The 11,438-nt window shown below is 41.5% G+C and overlaps 1 long non-coding RNA gene across 1 annotated transcript in view; it reads right to left on the bottom strand.

Annotated features, from left to right (window-relative positions):
• Window positions 1-10,102: 10,102 nt before the first annotated feature.
• Window positions 10,103-11,438, bottom strand: part of LOC121935555 — a 71,824-nt gene continuing 70,488 nt past the window's right edge. Inside the window, exon 3 of the long non-coding RNA XR_006104817.1 lies at window positions 10,103-10,406. This is a non-coding gene — a long non-coding RNA (uncharacterized LOC121935555). The remainder of the gene's footprint in view (window positions 10,407-11,438) is intronic.

Raw genomic sequence — 11,438 nt, 5'->3', positions numbered from 1 at the left:
TGGCCAACTGAAATCCACAATAAACATCTTTAATGCATAATACCCTGACTAAGGACTGAAACAACATACAGGCATCTGGCTAACATCTCCAATTGTGTCCCCCCCCCCCCCCCGTTTGGTTTATAACATCTTGTCTGATGGAGAAGAAGCCAGTGGAGCTTTGGAAAGCTTGCAACAAGTATATTATGCATTTTGGTTGGCCAATAAGGTATAAATGATGGATTTTAGGATGAGATATAGTTTACGCCCAGTTCTGGAGAGAGGAGCAGGCACTTCTTCTTCCCTTAATCTCATCCCTCCCTTGCCATCCCTTTTTCTGTGTATCCTCTCTTTCAGACTGTAATCCTGGGGGCAGGCAACTATCAAATGAATGATTTCTTAGCATACAGGAACCTTTTTTCATTGAGGAGTAGAGTATAACACTATAATTAATTGATTGATTAATTAATTGGTATGCCCAAAGTATTTGTCTTTTGTTGTTCACTCTCCAAGACTGAATTCTCAGCCCTATCAGTTCAACCAGGGCTGCGATTATGATCTTTGGACACTAAATAAGCTATATCTTTATCCCCCCCGTTGTGTAAACTGACTGCATCGCTTTCCCGTGTTGTATAATTTTATACTTGGTTGCCTCTCAGTTTCAGCTTTTGTACGCTTGTTTTTAAAATACTATTATACGTGTTATTTCGAATCTCCCTGTCTTGTACTCTTCCCGGAGTCCTTGTGGGGACGGTTGATTTGGGTGTTTTGAATAAATAGATGAAATAAAACTGAGAAACCCAGACACGTTTTTCTTACCCTCTGAAAAAAAAAAACCACGGTGCTATAACAGCGAAGGCTGACAGCCATCAGAATCCGTCTGTCAATGATGTTTATCTGAAAAGTGGGGAGAAATAGTTTTGGTATTTACGACAAAGCTCCTCTAGGATTAACAGCATTTGTATGCGAATGTCAACATCTGCCTCATTTTGGACATCTTCTCTAAAATGTATGTGTGATAGACTCCAACACACACACATGCACGCACCACACACACAGGTGGTGTGCACATACTACGCATGATGTATCCCTCTACAATATAGCTATGTGAGTGAAGGTTTGCATCTTTGAGGGTCAATGTAACAATCAGCCCTTACATCTGCAAAGTCCAATTTTGTCGACTCTTTTTTCTTAAGCATCCTTTGCCCTTCCTGATCTTGTACCTTTGAGGGTCATGTCACAACCAACCCATGCACACCCAGCTTTGTGACATCTCCTTGCCAAAGCATCTTTCCCTTCCCCATGCTCTCAGTGCGCAGTGCATTAAGCGCTGAGGTTAAGGGGAAGAAGAAGCGACGATAGAATAAAGAACAGTGTGATATGAAAGTCCAGGCATCACGGCATGAAATGGCATTGCCTTACACTGTCAAGGCTCAGAAGTTTTATTACCAGGATTTCACTTCTGCCTCTTTTCTTAACACTTGCCAGCACCAGGCCTAGGAGGATTTGCTGATCTATATTAGTAGTGATTTTGTAGGTTTGTTGAGATTTATATAGACAGCACCTTGGATCAGGAATACATTTTAAAATGTAATAAAATGTTCCTCGCATTTTTTAAAAAAAGAAACTTACAAATACCGTACTTAAAAAAAGTAAACATCAAATAATCTCGATATCTTTCAAGAAAATTTGACATAGCTCAGGAGCTTCGAACGATCCCCGAGTCGTTTGCTAAAGTCAACTTAATATACCATTTCTTCATTCTGTCCACTGTGCCATGAAGTTTCTTTTCCATGGGAAGATGAGAAAAGAAGCCGGGTTTTTTTTTGGGGGGGGGGGTTGAAGTGGGGGGAGGTTTCTTTATTCATTTAATTATTTATTATTTATGCATTTAAAATTGCATGTGATTTGCTAAGAAGCAAAAGCCACAAGCCAGCATGGCTCCCTCTTCCTGCATTTCTGTATTTAATTCCACTCTTACCCTTTTCACATATTCATTTCTTTTAGATCTTAATAAAACCATCACTGTTCCCATATGTGGACTACAGTATTACTTTATCTGCATATGGATTGACTCTATTGCCTTCTGTCCCTTTGCCTTTGTTGTCCTATATTTTATTTTACAAAAACCAGCAAGGAAAGACGTTCAGGATTTTTTAGATCATCTAGTTATGGCTGGATTTTCAATGATTTTATTCTATCCAGTACATTTTCTTTCTTCTAAATATTCCTCAAAATCCCCCAAATGTCATGACTGAAGGCCAAGTGAACAAATGGTACTTCAGTCTCCTGTTTGTTTTTTTTCTTTAAATGTAAGCTTCTGAAGATGGAAGCTGAAATTTATCTGCCTCATGGAAGGAGGGATGGGTAAGCATTTCCTACTCCACTATGACAAACCATGGAGTCATAGAAACATGAGTTGTAAGAGAGCCCAAGGCTATCCAGTCCAACTCCCTTCTGCCCATATAGGAATAAACAACCAAAGCACTCCAGACCGATGGTCATCCAGCCTCTATTTTGAAACCTCAAAGAAGGAGGCTCTGCCCCACTCCAAGGCAGCACTTTCCATTCTCAAAAAGCTTTTACTATCAGGAAGATATTCCAAGGATAGGTGGAATCTCTTCTCCTGGGGCTTGAATCCATTGCTGCATATCCTAGTCTCTATGTACGAGTTAATAATATGGACTTTAGAACAAAGGAGAACGATGATTTCCTAGGTTTTTAGTGCTTGAGTTTGGGTTGTTCCACCATTCTAGACATGAGTAATAATGACAGAGACAGGAAGGTAGATATTTCAGAAGCAGACAAAAAATATACCCTGGCACAAAATTATTCAAGAGATACAGGAAGCTAGTTTATTCAGGCCACTGGGTCTTCTGCCCCGTATTATCAACTAAGTCAGAGCTGATGCAATGGCTGTCTTGGTTTTCATTAAGAGCGCCTGATGTGCATCGATTGAATGTACAATCGTTCTCCATACCACGGATTCTGCATGCACAGATTCAACCATCCAGGGCTTGAAAACATAATATAACTTCAAAAACATAATATACATTCCAAAAGGAAACTTTGATTTTGCCATTTTATATCAAGGACACCATTCAACACAACATTGTATTTAATGGGATTTGAGCATCCATGGATTTTGGGATCCACGGTGGGTCCTGGAACCAAACCCCAACAGACACCAAGGCTCCACTGTATTCTCATTGGTACAGAAGCTGTAGGAAGCCACTCACATTTCCCTTAGGCTAATGGGGACTAGGAACTTATGATTCTTTACATGCTACATGCAAAGATATATCTGCATAAAGCCATATCCATGCACCAGTCAAATAAAGTAGCAAGATCCCTCTGTTTCTTAGTTACTTTAGTCTTCATTCCTTCCCTTCACTTCTCTTTGAGGAAATCAAATGCCTACGAAATAAAACCAAGACCTTCTGTGCAGAGCCAATTTGCCAGAAGCCTTGGCTCCCTTGGAAGAGGGGGAAAAGATTTTATGGCCACTCACTGCATTCCACTGACTTAAAGGTTGGGAGCTGAAGAAATGAAGAAGCAGGAAACTGAAGTCAACAAGAAGCCGCACAATGTTGAAGGGTACGCTTTCCTCCCTTCCCTCTCTCCCTTTTTTTCCTAGTTAATGAATAATGTGGGATGCTGTAACTTATTCTTGCTTGCACTTGGGAAAAAATGCTCTTGGCTGGCATCTCTTAATTGGTGTCTTAAGCAAGTCAGACATATCTGTCCTATCACGACGCCTGTAGAAAAGAAAGGGGAAGAGAAGGATAGTTCTCCCTTCTTAGAAGTAGTGGGTCTGCCTTGACTTTGTCGGATGAAATGCTTTGGAGAGCCAGGTCTCTACTCACACACACCACACACACAGTCCCCCCCCCCAGTTTATTCTGGGAAACTTCCTATGCAGCACCAAGGGAAGGATGAAAGGCGCACTGAAGGAAAGACGACGAACTGAATTAGTTTCTTTGATAGCACTTGAACTCTCCACTCGATCAGGCCATTCCTTTGGTTTTGATCAGTTCTTGAAGTTGTCCCCACATTGGGTCCCACCAGAAAGAGGTCACTGTGGTGCACAGTTTCCAAAACTGGATTCCACTGAGAAGACGGGGATGATACTTTGGAAACAAAACCAAAAAAGAGAGGAGATTCCCCCACCTCCTCTCCTTTAGAAATGGTGGTGTTTGGCTAAAGTCTAAGCGGAAGCCCCGTATTGTCACCACAGCCTCTCTTTTTTTGTGTGCATCTAATCCCTCCGCAGGATATTTGATCCTCCAGCCCAGGCCATTTCCCGTCGCATAATATGGATGGCAGTGTAGCTTGGGATTAGGTCACATAAAACACTCCGAACATTTGTTGAGATTTCCCATACACGTTGATGCGGACAGCTGGGAGACTCCACTTGCCGATATCCAAGGGCGCCCATTGCAGTGTCATGCAAACACAAGTCCGGGAGGGCAGAGAAAGGGTGCATGGTGTCACATCCCCAGGCCTGTGCTTTGTAGCTGGAAGATGCATCAAGGCTGTTGCCATACTACACATAATGCAGCTTGACCCTGCTTATGTTGTCATGGTGCCATCAATAAAATATTGGGATTTTTAGTTTGTTCGCTCTCTGACAGAAGGTTAAGTATCTCACAAAATGACATTCCCAGAAATCCACAGCACTGAGCCTTGGCCGTTAAGCAGTGTCAAACTGCTAATTCTGCAGTATAGTGCTCCCTATATTTCTCTTTATGCTGAGTGTAGCTGTATCTTTTAAATCTGTTCAGTGCAGTTGAGTGTATTTTCAGTTTTAGGGTTTTTTGGGGGGGGGGTTGTAATGAATTTCCAAAGATTGTGTTTTCCTCATAAATGGTTGGGCACAACTTGAATATACTTAGAAACCAAAGGGCGGAGGAAGTAAAAATGACAGATTCGCCAGCTGTACTAAGAAATAAGTCAGACACTCTTCGACAGATCTTCTACTAAATGTGCTTAGAGTTGCAGGCTACATTTGGGATTCACTTCTCCCAGCATGAAATTCAACTCCAGCCATTTGTGAAGAAAGGAATGAGGCAGGACTAATCTTACCAACTGAGATATTTACCATCCCATAAAACTAGATCTCCAAGAAGAACATAATTTGGTCTCCAATTAATCCGGCCACCAAATGTGTTTAGTTTGAAAAGGGTTTTAAAAGCTGCCTTACACTGGTGATCTCTCTGGATAGCTGATAGCTTTGGTATGAGAAAGGCAATCTATCCATTCTGGATTTAATCTGAATGGTAAAGGTGTAATCCATCCTGCTGAACTCCATCTCAATACTTCAGTACATGCCTTTCAAATTCAGACTGAAACCAGAGCAGATTTGGCATCCCAGAAACATCAGAACCAAACGCTTCAGGGACCCATTGCCTGGTATTCCAGTAGGAACATCCATACACATATATTTCCCATGCATGTATGGATGCTCTTTTCAGAGGATGTAGCCACGATGCTTCTTCAAGCCTGGTGTTTGGTGGGAAGCCCAGAAAGTCATGTGAGAAGCGTTGGGGGGTTATGGTAAACTGGGGAGAAATATGGCTTAGGTAGCATAAGTCCAGATGTGGTTATTTAAGTCACACTAAGGGTACATGGAATCTCAGAAGTGGTTTTGCCAGTCCTTCCTCTGAAATATGGGAGTTTATAGCATGGGGTTTGGGGAACAGGAACGGAGTGGAATGAAGGGGGCAGGAAGGGAACGGAATGGGGAAAGGACACATATATTCGCATGGAAGGATGTGCCAATGCCCCTGGAAGTCCCCAATCCTTCCCATCCATCCCACAGCAGCTGATTTTGAACATTCTTTAAATTGGCTGCTTTGGGATGGATGGGGATGGATTGGGGACTTCCAGCTGCATCAACGGCATTCTCCCATGTGGTAATATGCGTTTTCCCCTGTTCCGTTCTCTTCCCGCCCCCTTTCGTTCGCTCTGGTCCTGTTCTAAAAGCCCCGTGTGATAACCCCATAGTCTACAGCAACTGGTATCCTTTGGGGGTCTCCCATCCAAGATTAGCCAGGGCTGACCTGTTTAGCTTTTAAATCAGAAGGATCTGATGATTTTAGGACATTTAGACCCTTTTTCTAGTAAGTGACCATCCTCAAATGAGTCACTGGCTAGTTTCCAAACCACTCTAATTAGAAAGTATAAACAAATGAAGACAAGGCACTACTAAAAAATGCACAACGAGAAAAAATGTACAATAAGAAAACAACAAGGCGGGGTTTGCTGCCGCCCCTGCTTTGGTAGTAACTATTGTTTGTTTCATAAATTAAGCCAAAGAACACAGTGGCATTGGAGCTGAGCTCCCTATTTCACCTCCTTCTCATATGTGTTTTTGGGGCGGGGAAGGCTCCCTTTGATAGCTTGAATTGTGGAAAAGAATAAATATGGCTTTTCAGTGGCTAGGACGATTGCCAGCCTTATTTATGTCTGACCTGGTAGGACACCACTGACTTGGGCAGTTTAATTGAGCGGCGATTATATGACACAGCTTGAAGCCACCTGATTTAAGGGTGCGATGCACACTCTTTTTTCTGATGCTCTAGTACAGTGAATGGCGCCAATGTCTTAGCTCCCCGGACATGTCAAAATCCTATGCCCAAAGCCGAGTGATAGTAAACATCTTCCCAAGGCAAAAGGCCCATCTCCTGAACTCTCTCCTTGCCTGCAAATTTCCTCCTTATATCCGATGTTTTACAGCAAGTCTTAAACATTTTTACGAATGTGAATTTGGCCAAGAACTGAGCCTGTAAAATATAGGGGTGAGAGCGGGATTATGTGGACATAACCAACATAGACTTTGCCTTCACATCTCTTTAATTAAATTGCGATGCGTCTTATGATGCTCTCCTATTTCACCTCGCCCACTTCAGTGAAAATGTCAAGCGTCAAAATCACCGATAGTGCAAATATTGAAAGGCGGAGGTCTGAAGTCGGGAATGGGAAGAAGAGGAGAAACCTCATAAAACACATGTAGAGTAAGAGGAAGTTCAAGACATCGCTAGCCAAACAGTGATGTCACACTATTTCTAAGAGGTACATTCCAGGTGATCTAGCAGCCCCTGTTGATGCTGATGGCATAAGGAGCGAATGCTGAGATAAACCTAAAACTGCAATCAGCATCAAAGAGCAGCTAGAGGAGTCACTCTGATAGTACTCTTAAGAGCTGCTGTAAACCAGTGTGATATTTCTCACCGGTGGTTGTCCCAAGACGATATAACAGCTCCAGTTAAGCTTCTCTGAAGTCGCGGGATAAAAAAAGATACCACCATATTACTGCAATGTCATTTTATGACACAGACAACTGCCTCTGGAGACTTGACAGATGCTCTTCAACTTATATCATCATCTGCATTCTAAGCTGATTAACCAGAGTCTCCAAGTGCTTGATTTTCCTTTCCCCCTTAGTTACAACCCAGCCAGCATCAAAAGCCAGTCGGGTCAAAGACCTGCCAGGGCTCATCATAGTTAAGAGGTGGACCCGGCCTAAGTATATAAAGACTTTTCATGTTTCTTCTTCTCGATGAGAAAGGGAAATTTGGCTGGGAATTTAAATATTTGACTATTGCATCTTTGCAAGCGAGAGTGACAAATGTCCATGCTTTTCTCCTTGCTGTGGAGAGGAAAAAATATTTCCGTGCAGTTTTCACTTGTCATTTGCACAGCCCTAAGGGTTTCAAAAGGCCCATCTCCTGAAACTCTCTCCCTTGCCTGCAAATTTCCTTCTTATATCCGATGTTTTACAGCCAAGTCTTAAACATTTTTACGAATGTGAATTTGGCCAAGAACTCAGCCTGTAAAATATAGGGGTGAGGGTGGGATTACGTGGACACAACCAACATAGACTTTGCCTTTCACATCTCTTTAATTAAATTGTGAATGCGTCTTATGAATAGCTCTCCTATTTCACCTCGCCCACTTCAGGGAAAAATGTCCAAGCATTAAAATCACTGATTAATGCAAAATATGGGAAAGGCGGAGGGGGGTCTGAAGTCGGGAATAGGAAGAAGAGGAGAAAACCCCATAAGAACACATTGTAGAGTAAAGAGGAGCGTTCAAGACATCAGCTAGCCAAACAGTGTGATATTTCTCACTGGTGGTTGTCCCAAGACGGATATAAACAGCTCCAGTTAAGCTTCTCTGAAGTCGCGGGATAAAAAAGATACCACCATATTACTGCAATGTCATTTTATGACACAGACAACTGCCTCTGGAGACTTGACAGATGCTCTTCAACTTATATCATCATCTGCATTCTAAGCTGATCTAACCAGAGTCTCCAAGTGCTTAGATTTTCCTTTCCCCCTTAGTTACAACCCAGCCAGCATCAAAAGCCAGTCGGGTCAAAGACCTGCCAGGGCTCATCATAGTTAAGAGGTGGACCCGGCCTAAGTATATAAAGACTATTTTCAATGTTTCTTCTTCTCGATGAGAAAGGGAAATTTGGCTGGGAATTTAAATATTTGACTATTGCATCTTTGCAAGCGAGAGTGACAAATGTCCATGCTTTTCTCCTTGCTGTGGAGAGGAAAAAATATTTCCGTGCAGTTTTCACTTGTCATTTGCACAGCCCTAAGGGTTTCAGGGAATTGTTCTGTACAGCAATACTTTATTTCTCCCCCCCCCCCCAATATCATTATTATTATGACGTATGAGAAAACACTGTCCCCAGACAACCACATGGGGGCAGGGTACAAAATTGCTGCACAACGGAACCAAGAATCTTGCACACACAAAATTGCACCAAAATAAGTCTTTGGCACTAAAAACAACTAACGGTAACAACAGCTAACTCGCATGATATATCCACATATATACCATTTGGTATAGGATTGTTTTCTCTGGGACAGAAAAGGGAAATTTGCACCAAAAAGACCCACATGGAAATCTGGAAACAGTGATTTTGTTGTGCAAAAAAGAATGTGGGGTGTGTGTACAATGATATTATTGTTGCACAAAGAATCCATGTGTGATTTTTGTATAAATAATTTCCGGGGGGGGCGGGAAATATGGATATGCAAATACCGGGTTGGTTGCCTCATGGTCTGCAAACTGCAGTAGATGATGATAAGAATGATGATGAGAATGATGATGATGATGATGATGATGATGATGATGATGATGATGATGATGACGACGACGACGACGACATAGTGGGTTGAAACTGTGGCCCTGTATGCATGGGCCCCCATCATTTGCATGGTGACGAATCTAGGTAATATTGGGCCCAATCCCTGGCTCTTTTGTCAACTGTCTGGACAACTTCTAGTGAGTTTTTAAAATCCAATACAAGTGGTAAAAATGAGAAGCTCCAGGATCAAGATAATCCAAGCTACACTTGGAGTATCCTGGCCCATGCAGGCACCACATATATTGTATGTGTGAATAGAGAAAGGATTATTATGATGATGATTATTATTATTAACCTTTATTTATAAAGCGCTGTAAATTTACAAACATTTCCAAACAATCAAAGCTACTTGGAAATCTGGCCCATCCCCAAATTATCAATATCACGGTTAGAGTGGTGTCCAAGGACAATAGTTTGTTGGAAACATGAACAACACCTTGTTTCACCATTCACTTTCATGAGCATTGTTGCAAAGCATTAGGCACAGGTGGAACTGTGCCTCTTTCAAGAGCAAATGGGAAAACAATCTCTCAGGAACAGACATGTTATACCTCTAAAGAAGTAAAGAATACAACTAAAAGTATCTGGGGAAAAAAGCAGGTTTCTTATTTATAACATTTTAATAGAAAGTCACTTCTGGTTTTATCTGATGCTATTTGGTTTAGGTTCCATGGTTTTGTGAATGTGTGTGTTTGACCAAATACCCTTATCTTCTCATTGCCTGTGTTCTGCTCTGCTAGCATCCAAGGCGCACTGATATACTTATCTTCTGTTTTATAATAAAGCTTTTGCTTCCTTGGGCTGGAAGGAAAGCTGAAGAAAGGGAAAGGGAAACTTAGAAGATGCCAAATTTATCAGGGGTCTGACTTGTCAAGTCCATCTGCTTTATAAGAAAGAGAAAATAGTGCAGCTATCCAAATAACCACCTGCAGCAGAGTAGATTTATGCAGTGAAGTGAGTTTATTCTATTTAAAAGTTCAATATCAGAAGATGGGATCTGGAAGTCTTTATTTTTCTCACTTGATTCTGTGAGGTGTGCAGAAAAAGTCATCTGCCAGGGAACAAACTGGGAAACCAATCCAAGGAAAAGTGGTAAATGAACCAAGAAAAACAAGCCGAACATCCATGCAAAATGTCTCATTCGCTATATACTTGTTTATGTATTATGCCAGCAAGGATGGATGGGAGTTGCAATCCGACAACATGAAGAGTGATGCATGCCTTCCTCGTGGGGTTTAATTCTTCAATAATTTTCTTCCTGAAAGAAGCAAGAAGTAACTTCAGCAATTTTCTTCCTGCAAGAAAGTCCTCAAACGGTTTTTGAGACTGTTTCACAATTTGGGGCTCATTCTGCGCAAAATTCCTATGTGGTTGATTTGTAGACAAAACAACATTTTCTACATAGGCAACAGCAATAATATTTGGGTAAATCAACCATGTGCAAATTTTGCTCAGAATAAGACCCCCAATCACAGCATTTTCTGGGCACATGAAATGTTCATAGGAAACATTATTTCGCCTGCAAAAATGCTGCGCAAAACTGTATGAATTTTGTACATTAAAAGTCCTAAATGGTGAAAGTTCTCATCAGTCAAAGATCCTTCTCATCAGGCTCCTTTGACACTCAAAAACATGATTTTCAAACTTTTAAAAGACTATCCTCGACTTACATCCCCTGTCCATCTATCTCCATATCGTCTCCACTATCCGGCAGATGCTTTCTGGGGTTCCAGACACAGGTTTAATGATCCACCACTGAACAGTGGCCTTTCTCATAAAATAATCTTTACTGTGTATGCCAATGTCGAAACAGATCAATTGGATATTGAATCAACATTGAAATGGATCAAGTTGGGTATTTAAAAGTAGGGTGGCTGCACTAAGGCTCAGAAAGCAAAAGGAAAAATGCATATATTCAGTAGCTGATCAAAAAGAAAGTGGTGGGGAGAGTTTTACTAAATTTGGCTCAATTTCTCATTAAAATGCTCTCATGGGCTTTCCAGCATTTCCTGTTTCTGTGAATCTGCAAGAACAAATGTCTGGGAACATAACAAATACTCAGAAGTAAAAAATCCCAATTAGCTGCGAAGTTACACCAACAGAACGAAATGGAACCATTTCCCCACATCATGGGAACTTTGGGGCATTTTGGAAAGAACAAAACGGATAGTTTCAGTCCGTCCATCTAGTCTGAAGGAGGCACAGAATGCATGTAATTTTGTTCCGACATCTAAACACATTTTGCCTTGGAAACGGTCTGGACTGGAAGTTACTTTCAAGCCACACATAT

The sequence above is a fragment of the Sceloporus undulatus genome, chromosome 6 (assembly GCF_019175285.1).
Source record: "Sceloporus undulatus isolate JIND9_A2432 ecotype Alabama chromosome 6, SceUnd_v1.1, whole genome shotgun sequence".
Taxonomy (NCBI): domain Eukaryota; kingdom Metazoa; phylum Chordata; class Lepidosauria; order Squamata; family Phrynosomatidae; genus Sceloporus; species Sceloporus undulatus.
This window is presented reverse-complemented; position numbering and strand designations above follow the sequence as displayed.